Source organism: Pongo abelii, chromosome 5, assembly GCF_028885655.2.
Source record: "Pongo abelii isolate AG06213 chromosome 5, NHGRI_mPonAbe1-v2.0_pri, whole genome shotgun sequence".
Classification (NCBI taxonomy): Eukaryota; Metazoa; Chordata; class Mammalia; order Primates; family Hominidae; genus Pongo; species Pongo abelii.
In genome coordinates this window covers 141,568,419-141,595,132 of record NC_071990.2, presented here as the reverse complement: position 1 = coordinate 141,595,132, position 26,714 = coordinate 141,568,419, and the positions used below count along the sequence as shown (strand labels likewise).

General features: G+C 37.1%; 2 long non-coding RNA genes across 4 annotated transcripts in view; one reads left to right on the top strand and one right to left on the bottom strand.

Annotated features, from left to right (window-relative positions):
- Positions 1–10,716, bottom strand: part of LOC129060085 (uncharacterized) — a 29,169-nt gene extending 18,453 nt beyond the window's left edge. The window contains exons 1-3 of one of the 2 annotated variants that reach the window (XR_010140358.1): positions 10,184–10,716; positions 9,384–9,617; positions 8,319–8,431 (exon numbers count right to left, since the gene is read on the bottom strand). This is a non-coding gene — a long non-coding RNA (uncharacterized LOC129060085). The remainder of the gene's footprint in view (positions 1–8,318; positions 8,432–9,383; positions 9,618–10,183) is intronic. The other variant, XR_010140359.1, reaches the window with a different exon arrangement.
- The window catches only part of LOC129060084 (uncharacterized), a 32,094-nt gene continuing 15,679 nt past the window's right edge, over positions 10,300–26,714 (top strand). The window contains exons 1-3 of one of the 2 annotated variants that reach the window (XR_010140360.1): positions 10,300–10,433; positions 12,411–12,528; positions 18,915–19,110. This is a non-coding gene — a long non-coding RNA (uncharacterized LOC129060084). The remainder of the gene's footprint in view (positions 10,434–12,410; positions 12,529–18,914; positions 19,111–26,714) is intronic. The other variant, XR_010140361.1, reaches the window with a different exon arrangement.

The following is a 26,714-nucleotide window of genomic DNA, read 5'->3' as shown; positions in this document are numbered from 1 at the left end:
CAAGTTATCTCCTAGCCTGGAATGAATAGGTGAGTAGTTTCTATGTCTTAGATATTACTACCATGAACTAAAGGATACAATTACATAACCGTAGGCCGGGCACAGTGGCTCACGCCTGTAATCCCAGCACTTTGGGAGGCTGAGGTGGGCAGATCACAAGGTCAGGAGATGGAGACCATCCTGGCTAACACGGTGAAACCTCGTCTCTACTAAAAAATATAAAAAATTAGCCAGGTGTGGTGGCAGGCCCCTGTAGTCCCAGCTACTCAGGAGGCTGAGCAGGAGAATGGCATGAACCCTGGAGGCAGAGCTTGCAGTGAGCCAAGATCTCACCACTGCACTCCAGCCTGGGCAACAGAGAGAGACTCAGTCTCCAAAAAAAAAAAAAAAAAAAAAAAAAAAATCATGTAGCCATACAATAGGTTTACAGCCTAAAATCCTACGCAAACCTACCATAAGCTTTTATGAATTAATGAGACCTTTGGAGCGTTAGACATTTTATTCCCTCTTTCTTAGCATCATAGTCGGTCCTCAATATTGTGACACTTCCACGCATGCAATACTTATTTTGAAATACGTATTTTCAAAGCATTTCGATGCCTACTTTTCCCAAAAGAGCATTTAGATTCTTCAGTAAATGAACCTGGACATACAATTTATGTCTTATCTTCCACTGGCCACAGCAACTTATATAGATTTGTTTTCTCACAACTCTGCAAAATACAGTAAATACAAGAATAGTGACTTTTTAATTTTGTGGACTAACTGAGGAAAACAACGATGAGGACAGTCTGGAGCAGGAGTAGGCAAACTATAACCCATGGGCCAAATCTGGTTCAATGCCTGTTTTCATACATAAAGTATTATTGACTGAAACATAGCCAGGTTAATTTGTTTATGTATTGTCTAAGGTTGCTTTCACACTAAGATGGCAGAGTTTTAAATATACAGATACTTATTCTCCACAAAATCATCAATACTTACTATGGCCCTTTACAGAAAACATTTGCCAAATCCTGGTCAGGAGCACAGCCCTAACAATTTGAAGACCAATGTCTGTGGCCTTCCACAAATTTTCACTGGTTGACAATCCCTGGACAGCAGATGGAATTTAAGCTTAAACAATCTGATTATTTTTATATTCTTAAATATGAGAAGTTATCTTAATTTTTGTTGAATACCCACTAGAAGTATATTTAATTCTCTATTAGATGATATGATTTCCAAATAAGTTTCTGAAAACTACCATCCTACACATTATTCTTCTTCAGAACTCTTTGAGTACATTTTCAAATATAGACAAAATGAAAAGCAGACTTTTAAAATAATACTTTGATGGGAAATGCATTATTGTAGTAGTGTGTATAAGAAAAAGAAAAGGACAAGAAGGTGATGCACAGAAATTGCCTTTAGATATTTGAGGTTATACGTATAAAGATATATATGCATATACATACATATAATCTTATAGATAATTTGTATACTCCTTTTGATTCTGGTTTGATCCTCCAGGTCTATAATTCAACACAAATAATAGTGAATTGCATGTTTATTGACTTTTTTAGGTAAATACTTTTACAGCATAATGTCATACAGTAGCGGCTGATAACATCAGTTTAGACGTGGAACTGCTTTACTTAGAATTTGTTTTTCTCTGAAAGGGTCAAAGTATCCTTAATAAAAGAGAAAGATTTCCCTTATGTTTTCAGCTAGCCACAGCAACTAGGCCCAACATTGAAAAAAAAAAAAAAAGACAAGTGAAACTGTCTTTCAAACTTCTATTTGCCCTTGCAAAGTGTCCTGGCTTAGGTGGATATTGAATATTGAATAACTTTGTCTATTCTTAATCCAAAGGCAGTGCAAAGCAAAAGACTAATAAAGAAGGATTAAGACTAAGGCCACTACATAGAGTCATCAAGTCGTAGAAAAGACTATCATAACATTTCTGACTCCACATCTAAGTTATCCTAAAATAGAAGCTGTTCTTTGAGCAATAGAGCGTCCTTGCACTGACCTGGAACACTGATGCAGAGACCAATTGGGTTAGAATTAAATTACATAATCATTTAGTCATAGTACACATTCTTATTGAGTGACGCAGGCATCAGACATGGTACTACGTACTGAGTGTCCAAAGTCATGCCAGGCAAGGTCCCTGTCTTCATGGGGCTTTTATTTAGTGGCAAAGGGAGACAACTCAATCTGGGAGAATGTGGAGAGTGCTATACCCTACTGGAGTTCAAACCTGTGATTCCCACCCTCACATAATATGAACATGTTTTATTTAACTCATTAATTAATAAGATGTTATGACCAGATCAAAAGTTGTTTTATAAGCTGGACAGAGACCGTCTTAGAATGAGATTGATGGGTAGATTTAAAAAGTGGCTCATGTCCAACAGGACCCTAAACCTTTGGAGTTATCTGCTCCACCTGGCAGAAATTATTTGCAGCTTCACCATGCAAAAAGCTACAAGTCAACAGCGAAGGCTACAAAGTCTGGAATTTGTAATTAATAGTAAACAGTGAGGTAACCTAAGTATATTAGTTAATCTGTAGGTGGCCTTCTTTCAAAAAGACAATGAATGGAGGCTGTCCACATTTTTTACTTATATCTTAAGCTTCAGATATAGTTTCTGAAACACAGAGGAGGCCACCTTGAGGTCAGGATGGGGCAAGGCAAGCATGGCAGCATTTGAGCTAAGATTTGGAAGCTAAGTAGGAAAAACTGGCTATGGATGTGAAGATGGGCATTCTAGGAAAATAAAGAAAAATATGTGGCAACTTCACATTCATTCCTGTGCTAAGCTGTGTAATTCCCCTGAAGGCTGGTAATTCAAAAAAAAAAAAAAAACCTCTAGAGAAAGATAGAAAACACAGAAGTTCCCATTTTTAGAATGGAGAATGAATCTGCCAAGTTTAGATAGGCATGGATTAAGAAATAAACTCACAAGGAAGCATTATATTATCCAGAAGCTGTGAAGGACCAGAATGCCTCCACAAAGCCTAGGGGATGTTCCACATTGGACCATGAGCCTAGCGAATGACTGAAAAAGGGCAAAAAGGGGGAAAAAACTGTAAGTGGTCTATTTCCTAGCCACGTGTGCTGCTTGTCTGAATCAGGTTACGGTCTCTCACTTACTCTATGTAGAATTCTGTACATCTGGGTGTATTTTTTTCTAGTGTTTCCTATCATATCAGTGACAGAATTGCCAACACAGAGGTATCCATAAATTATACTGCAGTCTAGTAGTTTCCAGTGTCTGCAAAGCTTGGAACAAAAGACTCAAATGCAAATGTGAGCTGCTTAATTCAGTGAGTATTTGTGATGTTACCCAGGTGCCAACGACATCTTTCTGACCAGCTCAGAGGCACCAGGGAGCAACCCAACATACATTTTTAATGTGCTCAGCTGTGACAGCATATACACACAGAAGACCTTAAGGCCTTAAAGTCATCCTCCTGGAAACCACTGCACTTTTAGGGACCCAGAAGAAATGGTTTAATTAATCTTCTTTTTCAGGGTAGCTTTTTTTGATATAAATTATGTACACTGAAAACCTGCCAATTATAGCAAATTAAGGGACTTGGCAAGTGCATCCCTTAGAGGCAGATGGTAAATAATATCCAGATTCTGATTTGAAATAGGACCAGAGATTAGCTGGTGCAGAATGTAAAAGCAATCCAGATATGAGAAATAAACAGATTTAATGTGAGCTCAAGAGGAGGGTTTTGGTTTGGGAGAGCTATAGTGATGCATTGAAAATGGATGACTCATTATCGCTACGCACATTTCCCTGAGATGAGCCAGCTCCAAGTGCTTCTTTCCGTGATTCTTTGATGAACAATTATTTATTGCATTAGTATCTTCACTATGTTACTCAGATGCTTCCGTTTCCTAATCTGTGCAATGAGCATAGAGCAGGTTGGGGTGAGTTTTTAATGTCATCACCACATCATGTGCTCCGTGTAGTACTTGACGTACAGTAAACGTTCAAAAATCTTAGCTGTTTTTGTTAGTTACGACTACCAAAATAAAGAACAATTCTCACATACCTTCACCCTTATGTTTTGGCCAAAAATCCTAGCTAATGCTTATGAAAGCTGATTATGCGCTTCTATCTGATTCCATCAATTTCTTTACTTACTAATAGCATTCAAATAAACAGTCTGACCTTAACTTTGTTTATTTTTCCTTCTTAAATCAACCGTTAGCATTCCTCTTATCGATTAGGGCTTCCCATAATACTCTCCCCCACCCTCTGCCTTTTAATATATAGTCTAGATCATTTGTGCTTAATTAGATAAAACCTCATCTCTTGCCTCTATACAACATTTTAGTATCTATTACTGCACTGATAATGGAAAAATTTTTGCCACGTACAACACAGCTTTACAACATAAAGCTTCATGCATGATTTCATACCATGCTTCATACTCTTACTAGCTCTTCCACTATTCTCATTTATGCATGAGGAATGGGAGGCTCAGAGAGTTTAAGTACTATGCCTTTGTCACATAGATAGTGGGTCCCGGGAGCTGACTTGCCTTGACATTCTGTTGTCACTCAAAGACTGAAAACCACATAAAACTTAAGGAAATCGTGAAAGATAAAGTGTTCAGGTTGGTGTATCCTTGAAAGTTCCAGAAGAGAACTCCACTATGTATCAAAGTTAAGGTGATTATCTAGGGAGAAGGTTAGACACATGTAAGACCAGATAATATTACTTCTCTGCTCACCTTTTTACTCCTCCAACCTCAGTTGATATCTGGTTTGAGTCACTACAGCAAGGAGAATGGTGACCTCACCTTATCTGCTTAGTAACTAGATTTCTTGTTTTGCTAATTCACCACAGAAATAATTTAGAACAATTACTGAGTTCAGTTACAGATTCCACACTTTGGGAAAAAAAAAAAAAGTAGGGTAAAAGCAGGGAGACACCCACCAGATGACAAGGTAAGAATGGAGGTTAGAATGAAGGTAAATGGGCAGAACCAACAGAGCAAAACTCTCAGGCTCTGCTTGCACAGAGCTGTCGCAATCCTGCAACTCCCAGAAACAGTCGTCACATTAGCCAGTACGCGTACGGGAATCTTCCCGGAGTCCGAAGTCTCAGATAGGACAAACTCAAGCGCATATTCGTCATGTAATTCATGTTCAGCCTAGGTTGCTAAAATTAGGGAATGACTCAATCATCATACACCATTACAGCTATTTTCAAGGCTGTAAGTGATGCGTTGCACCGACACTGATGCAAAAGCTTACCCCAATTAGCTTCTGCAAATGCTCTTCCTGCAACAGAGCTTCGTTTCCTAGGAGCCTTCGATCTAATTACAAAGCTTGATTCTCCCGCAGGGCCTGCCTGGCCAGATGATTTCATTTTACTTTTAGGCTAACCTTTGCCATCAGTGATGTCACTGAAGTGTTCCTTCTCTTGAGAGGCTCCTAGGAGCACACTAAAAGGTTAATTTGTTTGATATTTGGTTAAAGAGACTTCTCTACTGGAGGGGCTCTGTTTTGCTGTAGGCAGGTAATGGTACAAAGCAGGCATCTTCAGATGAAGGCAATTTGCACCCAGCCAGCATCAACATAGCTTTATGCACTAACTACCCAGGAGCCACTCAGATGGAAAATCACTGCTGAGAAAGAAGTCAGTGGATCCTTTCTACAATTCACATTATTCACTCAAGGAGATTTTGCATATTTCCTAGTGCTTTTTTCTCTCAAAAACAAGAGCTACGAGGCTCAGTGGAAAATGTAACCAGCTACGCAACAGGAAAAACTTGTGTTCAACCATCTTAGGCATCAGAAAGACAAAGGAAAAAGCACAAGTAACGTACATGCCACAATTCCATAATTATTATTCTCCAAACTCAAAGTATATTTGCTAACTATAGACATCCTCTCTACCCTTCTCTGCCCTTTCCCTAGTGGCCCTTGCTGTGCAGAACTAAAGATGCTATAGAAAAGCTCAGATCCCAACTATGGCCACCTGTAATGGTTATGCTTATTATAGAGAGCCAGTGCTGACAATGAGGGTGTGTAAATCAAACCAGGGCCACAAGGTAAGAAGCAGAAATCAAGGCAACCTAATATTTTTTATGAGTCACGTAATAAAAAAGAATCGATTCCACCAATTTTCTCCATTTACTAATGCCATTCAAAATAAACATTCTGACTTTAACTTTGTTTATTTTTCCCTCTTAAATCAACCCTTAGCATTCCTCTTATCTATTAGGGCTTCCCATAATATTCTTCCCTACCCTCTGCCTTTCAATATGTAGTCTGGATTGTTACTTTTGCTTAATTAAATAAAACCTCATCTCTTGTCTCTATACAACATTTTAATTTCCATTACTTCACTGATAATGGAAAAACCTTTACAACACAAGAATATGAAGCATGATATGAAATCAGCATATGAAAATAGCAAATGAAAAGGGGTAGCTATTAAAACAGAAATAGGAGGGTCCATGATCAAATTCAGCAAAACAAAAAAACATAGACAGAACGAACACACACACAATACTCTCTGAATATAAAAATGTAGTTTACATTAAACACTGTCATATGAGATAAAAAAGAAAAATTACTTTATTCAGCAGGTAATAAATTATAGGACTTGTCTAAGGGCTCTTAAGTGAAATTTTTAAAATAAATACATCCTTAGATAAGTTTGTAAATAATAAAGTAAAACCTGATTGTTGAAAGTTTGGGTAAAGATAGCAAATGGAAGAATGAAGCCACATCAGATTGCATCATTTCCATTTTCCATTATGCCTTCACAAATGAACAAATAAAGAAATCTCGGAATAAAATAAATCATGATCAGCAGCAATGAAAAAGGAGTGCTGCACAACTGAAACTATAAAACATTATTAACAAGCAAAGAAACCAAAATGAAGCAACAGAAGATTCTAGAATAGAGCAGAGCAGTGTGGGCAACATAACTGGCTTCTAAACTTTCACCAGCATCCTAAAAGTAATAATGCTGAGTTGATAATATACGAATGATTTTCACTGACTGCCAAACTTTGAAGAAGCAAATTGAAATTGTACTCTTGTATTTTTTTTTCTTCTAACTGAAAAAAGTGAAACTAGTTCCTGGGAGGGAGAGTGGAAAGGAGGAAATTAAGAAAAAATGCAGATAGTTAAGTTTGCAGGGGTTCACTATGGGAACAATATGTAAACCCTAATGTCTACAGAAAATCATGATTTAAGATGTTCAACACAACCTTAGCTTATCAGCTTTTCATCTCCCATACTCTCAACTTGTAGCTCAAAGCAACAAAAGTTGATAGCAATCATGGTGGAAAAGAAATAAAAACTTTTTTTTCATTTTATCAGCAAAATTAGCAAATCAGATTACCTGCACCAAATAATTCACATTAAGTATAAGCAATGCTAAAACAATCTGAGTGCCAACAATTGAAAGACATTATAGGGGGAAAAAAATCACTAAATAACTGGTAAGTAAAAAATAGCATAAAATATGCAAAAGTCAAGAAAAAACATGTATGAAAAAAGCGTAGCACAGGAAGGAAAAAGCATCTCCATAAATGCATTGCATTATTATATAGAAATAGGTAAGAAGAAGATCATTTCAATTTAAAAAAAGAAAATGGAAATATGTTTTAATAAGAGCATCAAGCATTAAGTAAAATTGATGTCCAAAGCAAGAATATTATGAAACATATTAATCAATTTTAAGGAAGAAGGAATACAATAGACAAAGCTAAAATAAAATTGCTGCTCTAAATTGTTTTTTATAATCATGATAAATATAGAGAATGAAGTAAAACATACAAAAGAAGGAGAAAAGGAATAAATAAATACAAAACACTCAAAGCTCATAATCACATCATTTGCCCTTGCTTAAATAGTTTTAGAATATCTGTCTTTTATAAGCTGCCTCAAATATTTTGGAGGAAAGAGGGATTGTAAATAAAAAGTGCAGCAGTTTACCTCTAACAGGATACAGGGAAGGGAGGAAGGAAGGAAGGAAGGAAGGAAGGGAGGAAGGGCGGGAGGGAGGGAGGGAAAAATGTGACCACGTTCAAGAGAAATAAGCCCACTTAAAATAACTGAATTCCTGTGAAAACAAAGCCAACCATGAAACCAAAAACATATTAAAGAATATAAAACAAGAAAATTTTGCTGAGATATTTGGGAAAAATAACTAAAAATAAAAAGAACACACTCTAATCCAGGCAAAATTATTACAAAACACTTAAAGCCAAAACATATCTTGGTCCACTATTGAACTTCAAAGATAAAGACTTTTTCAAGCTACCTCCAGGAAACCCATGTCACATACCAGAAGACAAAATCAGGATCCCCTGAAACTTCTTCACAGCAATATTTGAAGTTAAATCCTACAAAGTTCTGGAGAAAGAAAATGTGTCACATGAATTGTTTATCCAACCAAGTCTGAAAGAACAAAGATAATAAAAAGGACATTCAGAATCATATAAGAACTCAGAGAACGCGGTATCTGAGTGATTTATGCTTAGGAAAACTACAATAAGCCATTAGAATCCACTTTAAAGATTTTGTTATTTTTTAAATAGAAGAGTATTTTAAAAGACTGAGACTGAGTTGAGTTTGAGTACCAGAGAGAATTTGTTTTTAATAATGAAAGATGGATAAAATGAAGGCATTCTAAGCTGATGGGAGCACAGATAGAAGGGAAGAGACACATTTTTAAAGTTTGCAAACAATAGCAGCTAAATTGGTATTTTCTTGCATGCACAAATCTCTCAGCTTCACAGAAGATTTAGCTATCCCAGTATGCTAACTAACACTTTATATTTGTATACATTCTGTACCCATTTTTGTCAACTTCTAAAGCTTGTTTTGTTTGCTAAAAATATTTGCAAGTCAAATCATAACACTCTTCCTTCCAAAAATTTAAAAATTTATGCAACTTTTAGAATTGGTAATGTAATTTACACAAAATAATTGGAATATCCATTATAACTTGTAAAAATTAATAAAAAGTTTGAGTATTATTTAATTTCTATTCATGCTTCAGGGATTAAAATGCCATATTTTGGAAGGGAAGTTCTGATAACTTTATTACCTTATTATTGCATTGCTGATGTAATGCCATACTAACCAGGCATATTATGTAATGCCATAATTCCTTTGAGGAATTAGCCTAGTTTTGAGTAGGGTAGATAGTTACATTATCTTTTGGTTACATTATCAGCAATCTCTGTTGAAAAATTTGCTTTTAGAAGAGTTGATAGATTCTGTGGTTACATATCAATAGGGGTGCTGACTGTTGCATTCAGGATCTTTACACAACCTAATTTCAGCCACAGCTGCCTAGATGAAGTAAGGCTGTTTTAGTCCCTTGACCCCAGAATGCAGAACTTACCCCTTTTACTAACTTCCATGATAAATTTACTCATACAGAAGTAATCCGGGGCATTGTAGACTTCAGTGAAGATCTGGATGATTCCAGGATGGAAAGTCACATCTTACAACACAAAGCATTTTCTTCTCTTGCTGGACCTTGTGCCTTTCTTTCTCCCTTTCCCATAGATCCCCAGTCTTTAGGTAGAGCAAATCCCTTTAAACATAGGAGACCACTTGTCAGCCTCATCAAGTCCTGAGGAGATCAAACAAGGCCCGTGCTTTCAAAAATGGGATCTGGTAATGAAGAATTCTCAGGTCAAGGTGAAGAGAATGTCATTTTTCTTATATTGTGGCAGAGTTAAATATGGAAAACCTCACCTATGGATAATATTCAATACATTCTACAGTAATTCATTCAAGAAATATTAACTGAACCTCTATTCTATACCAACCCAATTGTTATAAATTTAATAAAGGCCTCTGTTTGGGGGGAGCTTCCTTTTCCTGTTCTGTTTGTCACTTTAGCTACACATATGAAACCAAGGCAAGAGTGTGTTTGTGTGAGTGCACTTGTGTGTTGTGTATGTGCATTTGTATGTGGTGTGTGTGTGCATCTGTTCATGTGTGTGTGGGGGGTGTGTGCTATGGTGTGCATATGCATGCATGTGCGTATGTGTCCCTGTGTGTTGGTGTGTATGTGTGAGTGTGTGCATGTGTGTGTGTGTGTGGTGTGTGTTTAGCTCCCCAGGTAATCCCACTTGGCAGTGAAAGATGAGAACACCCCACTGCCTGTGGCGTATCACTGGGGCTCATGCTCACCTTATTCACCCCTCACCCTAGTCGGAAGCATGACTAATCTGGGATTGGTCTGTAAGAACACATGTGGTATAGCCACTCCCTTTCCCTATTTTTGGATTTGTCCTCTTATGAAGTCGTATCTTCTGGAATTCCTGCTTCCACACTGCAGGAACATTTGGATCAGGGTCAGGCCTGTCTTCTAGAGATGGATCTGAAGACTCATGTCTCTCTCTGTCCCAAACATGGCAGGTAGATAAGGCAGCAAATCTGAGTAAGTATGTCTTCTTCACAGACTCAAATAGGCCTTCAGCTAGGCCTTTCAAATCCATCTGGCTTGGGAGAAATGATAGAAAGCCTAGTATGACTATATATTTATGCCACTCTTTATTCCAGTTTTGATAGCAATAAACCTAATAATTTATCTCAATCTGACTTTTTAATCTACTTTCAAAAATTTCTTCCTAAAACACAGGAAAGATGTATGTAATTATCACTCCTTAAAAGGGTTTAAGAAAAGATAAAAAATGACACAAAAGATTTAGCTAAATGATTTTCACATTGGCATAATAAGAGGTCCATGAAATTGACCAACAGACCTTTTCCCTTTTCCTCCCCTCCTTTCTTTTCTCCTTTCTTCCTTCCTTCCCTTCCTCCCTCCTTCCTTCCTCCCCTCCCTCCCCCTTCCTTCCTTTCTTCCTTCCTTCCTTCCTTCCATCCTTCCCTTCCTCCCTCCCTCCCTTCCTTTGTTTCTTTCTTTTTTTCTTTAATTCTAAGATTATACAGGATTGTATAGGCTAAATAGAGCCCAGTCCTAACATCCAACTAGACCATGCCTCAGTCATCCTAATCCTAACAGAGGCTGCCCTGTGGTGTCTCTGTGATTGCTGCCCTAGGGCAGTCATACAGCAGTCAGGTATGGGAGTGAAAGTCTCCCCTTGAAAGCTAGCCTTCTGCCTCGAATCTATAACTGCTCAAATATCAGACTATATGTTACTTAAGGGTAATATTTTCCCACAATTGTATCCCCAGTTAGGATTCTGTGAACATTCATTGGCTTATATGTTCTATGGTGAGAGACATCTCAAATGTATGACTGGTTTTATTCAACTGACCAGTTACCTCACTGAAGACAGGAACAAGTGATTGGTTCTCCTTTTCTTTGAATTCTCACCCTACTTACTCAGTCTCACATTATAGTTCTGACTCGTCCTCAATAAACTTGCCATCTGATTGACAAACCACACTAAATGGTAGTACCGTTTCCCTCTTAAGCTTATATTCTAGAATAGAAGATACTAATGCAGACATTGACATTTATTAAAAAGGCAAAATGATGCATGTTGAAAATAATTTTCAGGAAGCTCAAAGCTAAATTTGATGCTCAGTTTCAGAAGCTATCTTTAGCCTATAAATTCTCTCTTGACCTAGCATAGCCCATAATCACATTCATTTGCCCTTGCTTGAATAGTTTTAGCATATCTGTGTCTTTTATAAGCTGCCTCAAATATTTTTGGAGAAAAGAAAGACTATAAATAACAAATGCAGTTTACCTCTAATATAATACTGTAAGAGTTAAAATATCATAATTGCATTATTTACATGTAATGAATAAGGTACAGAACACATGTGGAAAAAAATAATGAATAAAGATGAAAGGTGGTTTTATAGCTCAAATCTATTTTGGGGAAACAGAGATGAACAGCTTGATCATGTGAACTTAGAAAGGGCAGAACATCAAGGTTATCATCTTATCTGCTTGTGAAAATGATTGCACAATTTTTAGCAAGTGGCTCAGAGCAGGATCTATGTTCAATGACTCATCCAAGAGATGGCCCTTCCATTAACTCCCCAACTATAATACTAAGACATTCATTTAATTCTGACTCACATTGTTAAATGCCACACACTGAATCACCAATCCTACTACATAAAGCACCTGGCTCAAATGTCTCTATGAAATACTTATCCAGGCTGAAAATCTCCTCTTGGGCCTTGGAGACAGTAGTAACTGTGGTTACAGCTAGTTGCCTTGGAAGTCACATATGAGTTCAAGTTCATTGGCTCTCTGGATTCAAAATAAAGCCCAAATAGTCAATGGGTTTTATTTCTGCATGGTGCTTTATGATCCCACTTATACCTTTATTGTGTGCAATAAAAATTCTCAATAATCCTATTTCTAATAATTCTTGCTTTTAAAAATATTTCTCTTTTACTAATGTTGTTTTCCTACTTGTGTTGTTTTCCACAGGAATGCTCTAAATATGGGAAAAAATATGCTACAAGGGCCTTCAATTGAAATGCATTCTCTAACTGTCCAGATGTTCATTTCAATGCATGCATCATATAAATCTAAACTGATGAGAACGGTAATGACCCAGCTCAGTCTGTTTTAGTTGGTGAACTCTGAAACACAAATAATAAAAAATGAGCTTTTTAAAAAAAGTTAAGAGTTTTAACAGCTCAAGAAAAGAAAACACCTTTTAAATTTTATTATTTTGATTTTGTGGACAATAAAGTTGAGTAGTCTTCTTACTATATAACAGACAAATATTACCTCTGTTTCAAAACCAGGTCCAAAAACTTCCTCCATAATAAGGCTATGTTTGTAAAAAGACAAATAAAAATCCAAAGTAATCCCAGAACAAATACCAAAATATGACCGTAGTTTCTATTGCTTTTCTTTCTAAAGACTTTAAGAGATACTCTGTATCTTTACATTCTCTTTTTACACATCTCAAGTGTGGGCAGATGTGATTATTTTTATTTCTTCCACCTCTGAGAATTTACATGAAATTATACAAATGCCATATAATACAGCTTCATTTGCTATTTGATGTCCTTTGAGAGACTGGAAGAATAGACTTCAAACAAGGCTCAGCATCAGTCCCTCATAGCACCCTTATTGTTGGGTTATCAAAAACAATCATTTCTTCTGATTAATCAATATGGCTAGGAATCCTCAGAGATGGCTTCTATTTAATAGAAGGAAAGGGTGTACCTGATGCTACATGATGCAGCTGGTCTTGCTGTAATTTCCACTCTGGGAGTCAGAGAGAGAGCAGCATCTATCTCCTCACTCTCACCCCTAGAGTGAGACAACCTGAAAACCTGCAAATGTCCCTAGAGCAACCTTGTTCCTGGGCCTTCTGAAGTCTATGCTGTCAATTGAGGTATAGTGCTGCATTGCTTATGTTTGACCCAGACCTTCCCCCAAAGTATAACATTTCCTGTAGGTGTGCTTGAATGAGGCTCTTAACCTTGCACATGCAGCTGCTTAAACCATTTCCGTAGCAACAGCCAGAGTTAACACCTACTCTGACCCACAATGCCCCAGAGCTGGGTTGCTAACATTGTACCCCAAGAGAATATTTTCAGGGATCTTACCTTACACATCATCAACAGTAAATACTCATTTGTTCCTGCCTTATGCCAGACACTAAATTCAGCCCACATTTATAGTACTTTAGGAAAATCAACACATGTAGGAAAAACCTTGATTAACTCTATCTGCCCCTAATCATTCATTCATTATGTATATGCCCTTGGCCACACCAAACTCAGTTTTCTATGAAAATGTTCTTAAGGCTTTTCATGTATGATTCTTCTTCTCTAACCCCTACCCCCTGCACTACTAGATTATGAACTCTCCCAAATGCAAGGGCTGTTCAAGAATCTATTTTTCTTTATAATCTTTCTACGGCTCCTAATACAGTGCCCTGGACATATCAGATTCTTGATGACAAACAGCTAAGTCAACAGAACTGGAAACAAAAGAAGATTCCTTTTAGCATGGAAGAATAGTTGCTAGCTTTCTTGGCTCAAGGAGAGGCATAAGGTTCAGTATTTATAATAGTAAAGAGTATTTGCCATAAGTCCATTTATTGTTCTAACTTGATTAACTCAAGAAGTTAGCCAAATGAAAATGATATTCATGGTTTCATATACTGCCAAATCAGCACTGTCCTTTGAAACTTTAAGTAAAAGGGTCTTGAAAATTCTCCTGGAACTACTGAAATAAATACCTTTAAAATCTGGAGCTAGTAATTTATCTTGTGGCACTAAAATTAAGTATGTGGTTATGATCTGGCACAATGACATTTCCCTGGATAAGTCTCTAAGTCTTTGGGACAATTTCAAAGGAAACTGTCCAAAGGCGAGGAGATGGACCAAAAGCCTGCAGCCTTCTCTAACCTGATGATTATGTAACACATAAAGACAGTGTGAGTGTTGTGGTCTTGGCATTTATTCTAGAAGCACTACAGCACATCTTGGAAAGCAAGAGTCCTTCATAGATCTACAAACCAACAACAACCACCTTTGCTCTTATCTCAAGCAGCATTTGACCTGGAGAGGTTGCCCCCTCTAAGAGCATCAGGGCTCTTCTCTGCCTAAGGGAATATCCTCAGTTCAGCACCCCTTTCCATGCCTCCTCCATCCCCCAATTTAGTAAAAGACTGGAACAACTTTGGCATTTTCATTTTAACACCTTCTTCTACATGTCCAATGAATGATATTTTAAGTGTTTCTAAATCCCCAAGTCTACTCATTTTTTACGAACTCTTCTCGTTAACACTTTCTCCTGGCAACTCCTCATATATGTATATATATACTACTTAAGTAAAAGGTGCCATTATTCATTTCCACATTTTCTCATGGCGGGATAAATCCTGGCTTCAAATATTCAGATTTACTCGTGAACCTGGTGGGCATCTTTATCTTCCCACATTAACAGCAGCTTCCTATTTTCAAGGTAACATTCTGTTTACTATATAGAATGCTGCTGAAGTACTTGTGATCTCACTATGGGTAAGGCAATTACTCAATGTGCTTCTGAAACTTTCTGAAGAAAACATTTGTCTCTCCTCCCTGAACTGACCAGGTTGATCTTCCGTGGTCCAGAGGTCTGTACACATACCTCCAGGAGCAAAGCTGGGCCTATTTTCAATCTGGCTCTATAAATATTTAATAAAGAGTTTGAGAAGAGACTGACTAGAGATCCATCTGTTAAACTGCTGGAGCCATACCAGACACCGTGAATTAACTACAGAATAGGTCCATTATATTGTCAGGGTTCGATAGAGGGCCAGAGATATGCAGCTGATCCCACATTCTGAATAGACTAATGCTGAGATAGGAATAAGGCAGTCAACAGTAGATGAATACAAATTCTTCCATAAAATGAAGTTAATTCCTTGTGCAAATCAGTTAGCAATGATCTGACCAGTTTAAAACAACACAACTAACTCTGATGTTTTACAATAAGCTATCTCAAGCTGAGCCAAAATTCTCAAAGTCCGATTTCAATTGCCACTAGCTCCTGAATATTGTCATTCCTTGACAAATGAAAATAGGCCAGAAGAAATGCAACAAAGATAAACTAGATGTATTTGTTCTTTCGGTCATGCAACTCCTAACACTTTATAAAATTAATGAAAATAATTTTAAAAACCAAACATCCAAACAACCACAAATCAGACTACCACGGTGCTTTGCTGTCACAATATGAAAGGTACTGTTTGTATTCTGTAGAACGAAGAATGTCAGGCTTGTTGATATAGCATTGATAGTTCATAAAAGGTTATGTCAACCTCCTTTAGAGCAAGTGGGTCTATTTTAATATGGTAGGTGAAGGATAGAATACACAGATACCAGGTTCTATCCCTTTTAAGCTTTCCATCCTGTTTTTCTTTCCAGGGACAATTTAAAATAGAAATAAATGGGCTTAAATAAAGATAAGTGTCGGTTTGTGTCCACTCAGATATTTTTTCTTTTTTTTCTCATATCCTCATTTCTTTTTCTGTCCTCAACCCCAAATGTTGAGAAAGAATACTTCCACCCAAGGCAGCAATAGGTTCCTATTTCTGGTCAAATGTCTTCCATCCCTTTGCTGCTTTCTAGCTCTTTTTTTTTTTTTTTTTTTTTGTTGTTGTTGTTGTTGTTGTTGTTTAAGCAACCATGTCCTTTAGGCATAAAAAAAAAAAAAAGAGTAGCATCTATTAGAAGACTCTCCTGAGGCAATTTTTTAAGGGAGGGAGACAGAAGAAGTGCTTGACACTGAGAAAATAAGAAAATAAATTAAAGTTCTTGTTTGCATTCAAATTCACATGCTAAGAAAAAGAAATTGACTGTTCTTTCCACTCCCAATCTTAACCCATGTGCACATATTACACATGCACACGTACACACACATAGCAAAAGCACACTTACATATATGTAGTCACACTGAAATGAACACAAACCTCCTGCAGCATTTCAGGTAAAAATTAAGAAATCTATTTATCTCAGATATGTGGGATATATACATATACAATCTTACTTTGAATGAATAGATATATGTTCCCAGAACAGATATGTTCCTAGAGTAGCCTTTGCTATTCTGTTGATATAAGGCCACCCAAAGCCCCATCAGTAAACAATCTATTAGCATTTGTACAATGCAGTAAGCCCATTTTTCATGCCATATTATGATTGGGCTTTAAGACAGTAGGGGAGTGAAGGAATTGCAACCCCTATGTAAAGATTGCCTGGTGGCTACTGGACCATATTGTACATTTGAATATATCTGTTTTAAGACTAAAAGTTCTGTATTATGGGTGAAAACAGATTCTCACCATTCAAGAATGATTACAGCTCCATTCGGTTGTGGCGCCAAAGGATAACAACAAAGCCCTTTTTCAATTTAGGATTTTAGAAAGTAAAGCTGACAAATAGGTATGGATCATACTGTCAGAAGGCATATCTGTATTCTACAGCACAGCCTTGTTTACAGCACCTGAAAGCTTCTAACAGAAGCACAACTGACAGATTGTAATTTTAAGACTCTTTGTTATTACTCTTAAAGAATAAATGAAATAGTGATGCTATTATTAAAATTTTCCAAATCCTAGTCCAGATTTGGGAAGTAAACAAGTAAGTTCATTGACATATTTCTCTAATTTGTAAGATTATTCTACAGTCATTATAACACACATATGCATAAAATATAAGGTAATAACACAAAGAGGTTGTTTCATGTCATTGGACCTGCTCTGTCCTTTGCGCTGGGAAATGTGTTTCCTGAGGAAGAAAGAAAATCAAGCTCTTAGATTTCTCTTCCAGATCTAACATGCTAGAATTGAGTCTCTTTTCTCATGCATCAAGTTGCTGGATGTAAGATGTCACCGGCTCAATGGCTGCCCATACAACTTACAAATATCCAATGGGTGTAACAACACAGGAAATCAGTGCCACAGCACCAAGAAGCCATGCATGATGACCACACACTTTGATACAGCTCTGGGGTCTGCCGTGCCACAAGCTCTATCCCCATGTTGCCTTCCCACCTGGACCTCTTGGCAAGAGGTCACAAAGTTACCATATATTAGAGCCTGAGAGGGTCACAGGGATCATGTAATCCAACATTCTCATCTCATATATGAGGAAATGAGAGCTACATACTGCATGGCATTCCTGAGTTTTCACAGAAAATTTCTGTCAAAGTCTGGACTGAAACGTATGATTCCTGAAAAACAGTTTTCTAGAATCTTACTATGCAAAGCATAGTGCTCAGAGCAGCAGCATTGGGAACTAATTAGAAATGCAAACTCTCAAGATTTGCTTTATACCTACTGTATTAAACAGTAGGTATAAAAACAGAGAAACAAAATCAATAAAATATATGTACATATACCTATGTGTGTATACATACATGTATATAGATCTATCTATCTATCTATCTATATATATATATATAGAGAGAGAGAGAGAGAGAGTGTGTGTGTGTGTGTGTGTGTGTGAAGAGACTTATTTTAAAGAACAGGCACATGCAATTGTGGGAGCTGGCAAACCTAAAATTTACAGAAAAGGCCAGCAGGCTGGAAACTCAGGCAGGATTTCTATGTAGCAGTATTGACAAAGGACTCTATCTTCTCTGGGAAACTTTTTTACTTTTTAGGCATTCAATTGACAGTGCATCATGGTCCATTAACGGTCCATCCACATCTCTGATGGCAAACTCCCTTACTTAAAGTCAACTGATTATGTTAGTCACTTCTACAATCCTTCATAGCAACATCCAGACTAATGTTTGACGAAAACACTGGGCACAATAGCTTAGCCAAGCTGATAAATAAAATGTATCTATCACCTCTACTGAATCAGAATCAGCATCTTAACATGATCCCTAGGTGATTCGTGTATCCCTTAAATTTTGAGAAGCTCTGATTTTGCTGTTTATAAGTTTTGGCAACATCAAAGTTACACTGTTATAACAGAGAGACCCACTGTAACAGTGCATTAGGTAAGTTAGAAGTTTATTTCTCCCTCGTGAAAAGTTTGAACATTACAGTCTGAGACAAGGAAGGAGATCTGACAACCTCCAGGAACACAGGATTCTTCTAACTTGTTGCTCTGCCATCTTTAATGCATGGCTTCCATTTGCTGGTCCAAGTTCATTGTTTCAGATCTTGCCATCATGCCTTTGTTCTCATCAGGATAAAGAGGGAAAACAGCCAGAGAAGGCACAATTATTTCCTTTAACTATGTGACCCAGAAGTTACACTCATCTCAGCTGTTCAAATCCCATAGTTCAAAACTTGGTTATGTAGCCACATCTAGCTGCAAGGGAGGCTGGAGAATATAGTCCTTTTACAGACTGGCCAATTATGCAATAATAATTCAGTAAGATTCAAAATTCTGTAATTAAAGAAAAAATAGGAGACTGGTTACTGTATAAGACAGCTAATTATTCCTGCTCTTTATTTTTCTGCACCAGGCTACCTGTAAGATGAGGAGATAGGAGAAGCAGCAGAAGAAAGGAACCAGATTTCCTGCTTTCTTCTATAGTGAAGAGAATTGAACCCAGAGTATCACTTGCACAAGGAAACAAGACTGTTGACTGCTCATGCTTTCATTGCATTGATTAGCTACTTCCTCAATATGGAGCCACTCTTGACAAATGCAGCCAGAATGTAAGTTTTCCTTCACCGACAGAAGTAGCTGTGGTAGAAGAAAGAGAATTCTAGACTCTGAGGGTTTTTTGGGGGTTTTTGTTTTGTTTTTATATTTCGTCACTTCCATTTCCTCATTGTCTTACAAGAATAACTCACTTCTCCCAGTTTCCAAGGCCAAGAAGAAATATAAGGATAAAATAACTCTCTAGCTCAACTTTTGTAATTCTCATATTCCACATCTGGGGATAAAATCATATACTGCCACTTTTAAAATTTATGCTGACCATCAAACTCCTTATTTCCTTTCCTTAGGCAAAAGTCTGTGTGTCTGGTGGGTAAATAAGAAGTATGCAGAGGTATGCCTAAGGATAGTTTTAGGTAGAAGAGTGATGTTTGCATAAGTATATTTTTAGTTAATCGATGAAAGCAGGTTTACACAAAAATTACTTAATAATAGAAGAAAAATCTGTAAAAAATATATCAATTTCTCTTTGCTACTACCTCCCACAATAACATATATACACAAATTTCCTTCAGAGACAAACAGCACATTGTGCAGAATTTGCTGTAACCAAGGTAACGAAACATTGTTCTCATATCAACTTTTAAGACGAAAAAAACAGGCATTGTTGTATTGAATGTTTCTTTGTAGTAGTGTTTATTGCTATGATATTTGCTGAAATTTTCAATATTTAGGTTTATATCAGGCCACTTGTTTTCTTCTAGGCACTAACTGTACCTTTCAACAGATAGTTAGAAGCATCCGCATTATAGGCCAAAGCATTTTTTGAACCAAACAAATAAAAATGTATCAATGACAGGATTCTACTTATTTTCACATCTCTATTAAAAAAGTATTTATTAGCATAACTGAATATCAATTTGTAGATACTATATATTAATTTCATGTCCCACAAGAATAAGTGTACGTATAAAGAATGATATATACAGTATGACATTATCAATAACTTGCCTGTTTACCATTTTATATAAAACCATTTGACATCTTTCTCACCAAACTTAATTCATTAATAATTATTTCTCATCTAATTTTTTGATGAAAAAGAATGAGAGTTCATCCCAAATTTTATATAACTTTATATGAGGATCATTTCTCCCAATTGGATATAAAGACATCTTTCTTAATGCAGATACTCTTTTCAAAGTTTTCATTTATATGAGTGTTGCTCTTAGATGCCCAATTATGCAACGCAAACAAAACTCTTTTTGATGTTCATGAGTGTAGAACCCAGTCTGAAGTTCTGTGACATTACATTTCCCCACTAAACTTTATCCTCTTGATCTTCAGTTAATATTAATCTTTGATAGACATGCTCTAATAGCCCTCATTCATTCCTACATGGATTCTATTTTTCCTTTTAAAAATATCTCAATTACTTTGTGCAAACTGGGCTCATAAGGGCACTTTGAACGTCCTTACATTAGGCTCCTGGTGAATGATTGCTGATATCATGACTATTACCAAGTTTCTGAGAACTTTCACTTGTGTATGGTGGGTGTGTATGTATGTGTGTGTGCACATAATTGGGATTTCCAACTTATCACGTAACTGCAAATGGATATTGTCAACATCACTAATGTAATGATTGAGCTTATACTTTCATTAACTTAAAAATGGCCATTTTTATTCCAGAAACTAGTGGCTTTTCTTCTATCTTTCAAGAGAAGTACACTATTTTCTTAGAGTTTAACAGAGCAAGTATTAACTTGTTATCATAGTGCTCCCAATGTCCTCTGGGAGCATGTCTTACTCAATTTGTTTCTCTTATATTTTTCTCACATTAAGAATAAATTTCTGCTATAAGAATAAGGATTTGTATTCCCTGGAACTGTGTTCCCCATATGACTTAGTTTGATGAGAATAATTTCCACTCCCAGCCAGGAAATGAAAGCGTAGGGCAGTATAATGTGCATGTGGTTGAACTTTTCCGATAGTATAGACTATTAGCACTAAGAATTTGCAAATTTACATGAATTTTTTCCTACCTCATGATATTTTCTCTGTAGCTCTTGAGTTAGATTTTTTATTCAACTTCACAAATGTAATTTTGGTTTCAGACTTAGACATCTTCTAGAGACTTAGCACAGGGGCTGCACTTACAGTCTTAAGGAGGGAAATATTTATTCTTTCTTTTTCCTGCTGAACTGATTTTAAGAGAATATTAAGTCACAGTATGTTTTAACCTATATTCTCAACTACTTTGAAGAAAACGTTAATTAACAATATTTAAGAGATCTGCCTAAAAATAGGAGTACATAGAACACAGTTCAGTGGTCTCTTAAAAGCGTCATTAAATTTTGTCAACTACATTATGGTTTAAGTCATTATTATAAGCAATGGTTATTAATTTTCTCACGGATATTAAGGTTTAAAAAACTACATATTCTTGTTTATAAAATCAAATTATATCTACCTCTAAGATCTACAGCCTGGATAACAGAAAGCAGTTCATGTTTGGAAGACTCCTATATCAGTCTCTCCAATTTAAGCCATTATAATCTAGGGCTCCGCAGGCAGCTCTGCTGCTCACATTCTCTGCTCTCGCCATAGGCATCTCAACCCTAGAACCTTTGCCTAGGTCCCAAAACATTTGACCCCAGGCCATTGCTGCATCCACAGCAGCGTCCTGCCATCAAACTGGCAGCACCAAGGAGAAATGAAAAGGCTACCACTTATGTATTCCCTACCCTCTGCTCTGCTCAGTCTCAGGGACCCACAAGTTGGTCATGTTCTCCATAGTCAAATCTTTCCATCATCTTTCAGAGTTGGAAAAGTCAGGCTGCAATTTCAATGAGCACAGGTTTTTAAATCAATCAATCAATAAATAATAGTAACAGCAAAGCTTAATTAGTGCTTACTGTATGTGGCACTTCAAATGTTTTAACTTAATAATCACAACATTAAGACCTACTTTTATTGTATCCATTTTGCAGATGAGGAATACTGAGACACAGAGAGGTTAAGTGACTTGTCATTTAGTCAATAAGTGACAGAGCCAGAATTCTAATTGATACATTCTGGCCTCAGAGCTTATACTCTTAGCTACGACATTTTACTGCCTCTCAGTATGATGAAGCCCTATTAATCTTTTCCTAAGTAAAATAAGTTATCTACGTCTTCAATCTATTGAGGCTTGATTTTATGGAGTGGTAACTGTGGTTGGGGAAAGAATGTGTGAAGGAAAATACTTCCCATACTTAATTTTTCATGAAACATCTCCAGGAGAATATAAAATACTGTTAAATTGTCAGCTAGATAATTTTTCCGTATACATGTTGTAGGGCCTCAAATATGCTCCCATTATAACTGGGATATGCAATGAAAATGTATTTTCTTTTTTTTTTTTTTTTGAGATGGAGTCTCACTCTGTAGCCCAGGCTGGAGTGCAGTGGCTCTATCTCAGCTCACTGCAAGCTCTGCCTCCTGGGTTCACGCCATTCTCCTGCCTCAGCCTCCTGAGTAGCTGGGACTACAGACGCCCACCACCACACCTGGCTAATTTTTTTGTATTTTTAGTAGAGACGGGGTTTCACCATGTTAGCCAGGATGGTCTCAGTCTCCTGACCTTGCGATCCACCCGCCTCGGCCTCCCAAAGTGCTGGGATTACAGGTGTGAGCCACCGTGCCTGGCCAAAAAAATGTATTCTCTATATTTTCATCTTTAAGTGTTCTGGTCTTCTATGTAAGCTCCATCTTGCTTGATAATGTGATGGGAATGTTACCAAAATCCAAAGTAGTTGTCAACTTAATTTGATTTAATAATTTAAACACCCAAGTTGTGCACAATCTATTGGGTTAATTACCCAAATTATCTTATTTTTGAACTCTCCCTCTTTGAGTCCTTTCTAAAATGGAGGGTATAAATTAAATTTTGTCAACTACATTACGGTTTAAATAATTATTATAATGGGCAAGTAGCTTATAGAACCTCATACTATGGAGGGCTTGGAATCCCCTGGCTTTTCCCTGTGCTTGTCATTCAGCACCTATGACCTTTGAAATGTTACTGGCCCCATGTGTGAATTTTCCTGTGACCTCTTGAGCAAGAGCCACTCATGGTGTCTCTCTCTCTCAGCTTGGTCATAGCCCAGAGGCAACTTTCTGGATACCATGGTCTCCAGGGCTTTTTCAGCCCTGCTAAAACTTTACCATATTTTTCATCAAGTCTTTGGCCTAGGTGGGCCACTCATACTTCTCCTCTGGTATTGTCTTTCTGTGGACTAGGAGGAGACCTACTCATTCTCATCTCAGTGGTCAGGTCATGCAGAAAAAAAGGAGGTGACAGCCGGACCTGGTGGCTCACCCCTGCAATCCCAGCACTTTGGGAGGCCGAGGCAGGCAGATCACCTGAAGTCAGGAGTTCGAGACCAGCCGGACCAACATGGAGAAACCCCATCTCTACTAAAAATACAAAATTAGCCAGGCGTGGTGGTGCATACCTGTGGTCCCAGCTACACCAGAGGCTGAGGCAGGAGAATTGCTTATACCCGGGAGGTGGAGGTTGCAGTGAGTCAAGATCACGCCATTGCACTCTAGCCTGGGCAACAAGAGCTAAACTCTGTCTCAAAAAAAAAAAAAAAAAAGGAGGTGACATTTAAGTGAAAATTAGAGCCTCTTTTTCTCCTTTATTATGCCTTTTATTATTGTTTGCCTCTTAACCCTGCTAGTTAAGCCCCAGTACTAGTGTGAAATGTTCCATCCAGGGCCCTCCTCATACGGTATCAAACCAATGTCAGAGCAAGAATTCTCACCCCTGTGCTTACAGCTACTACAGCTGTCACTAAGCTAAACCAGGCAAGCGAAATTGGGACAAATACCTGATTGTATTCCTTTCCTTCCTCTCTCATTATGTCCTCCCCTTTTACTCCACAATACCCTGGATGAACTCCTGCATTTCTCAATATCATAGTCACCTTCTACAAAAGATAACAAGCTTTATGTACACAACTTTCTTTTTATAAGTTAAATTTTTGCAATTCAATTTTGTGGCTATGAAAATCTTACTTGCTAGGTACATGATAAATGGATTTTATAATAACTGTTCTTAGCTTTAATCCCCAACTCCCATTCCTCAAGAAGGCAGAAAATTAATGTTCCAGTTATTTATGGCTATGTAACAAACCACCCAGACACTTAGTGATTTAAAATAACAATCATCATTTATTTTGCTCACAGATTTACAATTTGGGCAGGAAAGTCTCATCTCTGCTACAGACTGAATTAATTGTGATAGCTCAACTAGGTCTGGAAGAGGCACTGCCAACATGGCTTACTTACATGGCTAGCAAGGTGGTGCTCAGCTGAGTCTATTGCCCAGGTATCTTGGTACCTTAGATACCAAAAGATGTCTCGTGCCTTTCCACAAGGATTTTCCACAGTCGCTTCTACCTCACAGCACAGTAGCTATGTTTCAATTTAAAAAGTAAAAGAGAGTAAAAGCGATCAATCTTGTAAGTCCTGAGCTAGAAATTGGCTAAAAGTTATTTTGCTATATTCTTCAAGTCAAAGTTTTCACTGAGCCTCCTAAATCCAAAGGAGGAGGGGAAAGGGAAGAGGAATGCAGATGCCACCTCTTGATAGGTGAAGTACAGAAAAATCTATGTCCATCTCTAATCAATCATACTTAATTTAGTAATTTCAAGTTAAATTAAGCTGGGACTTTTGCAGTGTATTACTCTAAAAACAAGTCAGATGGGCAGATCTTTTAATGATGGTAAAGAAGTCAGCAAATCCTGTATCAAAAACAAAACTATAAAACTAAACAGAATTCTTAAGAACAATCATCTAAGAGCTCAGAACATCAAGCAAGATTAAAAACAAATTAAGAAGTATTTATTTATGGAAAACTGTAGACCATTAGCTAAGAAGAGTGGGAATCTGTTGGTCCTATCCCCTTTTGACAGCTTATGTGGTAGGATGGTGATACCAAGGCAGAGCTGGTTATCAAAACCAGCAACTTCACTGCTGGATGGGGCTGTGTTATTTTTGAACTGAGGCCAAAAAATCCACTTCTATCTGGACTGTTAGTAAAAATGGTAAAATTGGTAGAAAATGAACAAGAAAAGCACACAGCCCTGCTATTCTGAGTTGTGATTGCTCTTAATGGAAGATGGCAGAACCAAAGAGTAGCCTGGAATTTAACAAGGAGATCCTGGAAATAAGAGAACCATACACGGACAAGGTAATTTCTGCATATAACTCTAGCTAGGGTGACACATAAATGTGAAGAAACCCCCCAAAAAACCAATCTCACCACACATTCTTGGCTGATTTGGAGTCTGTGTGAACACACAGGAAAGACCTGAGAAAGCTTAAGCTCTTCATACATCCTTCGTTGAAAGAAACGCTGTGCATCTAATGCGTGAAAGATTTGGGAAGGCCTAATGAAAGAAAAGCAAGAATAAACTAGAAAAATGTATAAGTTTTGAATACACTCAACAACCTACACGAAGATCCATCAGTAAATGCTAAAAGCCCTTTTAAGTTCAGAAAATCGGAACAAACAAAAAGCAATAACAATTCTCATAGAGGAAAAACAGAATCCAAAATTTCTTAAATGTATTACCCAAAACGTCTAATTTTAAACAAAGGAAAATGAGACATGCAAAGAAACAAGAAAATGTGACCCATATGCAGGGGAAAAAATGTAGTTGAAAGAAATGAACTCTGAGTGAACCCAGATGTTGGATTTGGCAGAGTTGTCAAAACACCTATTATAAATATATTCAAAGGATTAAAGGAAGCCCTGTTTAAAGATTTAAAGGAAGATATAATGACAATAATTCTGCAATAATAAATTTCAATTAAAAAATCAAAATTATTTTTAAAAGAAAGAGTTGACATAATAAGAAAAAAATCAGTAAACTTGATTATGGATGATTAGGAATTATCCACCCCAAAGAACAGAGAAAGAAAAGATTGAAGAAAATTTAAAAGAGCCTCAGAGACCTGAGGGACAACACTCAGCATACCAAATATTTGTAGCAGAATTCCCAGAAGGCTAGCAGAGAGAGAAAAAGGGTAGGGAAAATACTTGAAGAAATAATAAACGTGGATTTCCTAAATTTTATTTAAAAATGTTAATACATAGATTCAAGAAGCTCAAGGATGCCCAATTTTAAAAAGCACAAAGAGATCCACACCTAGACACATCATGATATTCAAACTGTTCAAACCCAAAGAAGGAAATAAAATATCAAAAGCAGCAGGAAAAAAGCAACTTATCACACACAGGAAACAATACATGATTAATAGATAACTGCTCATCAGGCAAGAAAAAGAAATAAAGGGCATCCGAATAGGAAGAGAGGAAGTCAAACTATCCTTGTTTGCAGATGGCATGATTCCATATCTAGAAAAGACCATAGTCTCAGCCCAAAAGCTGCTTCAGTTGGTAATCAACTTCAGCAAAGTTTCAGGATACAAAATCAATGCACAAATATCACTAGCATTCCTATACACCACCAACAGCCAAGCCAAGAGTGAAATCAGAAAGGCAATCCCATTCACAATTGCTACAAAAAGAATAAAATACCTAGGAAAACAGCTAATCAGGAAGGTGAAAGAGCTCCACAATGAGAATTACAAAGCAGTGCTCCAA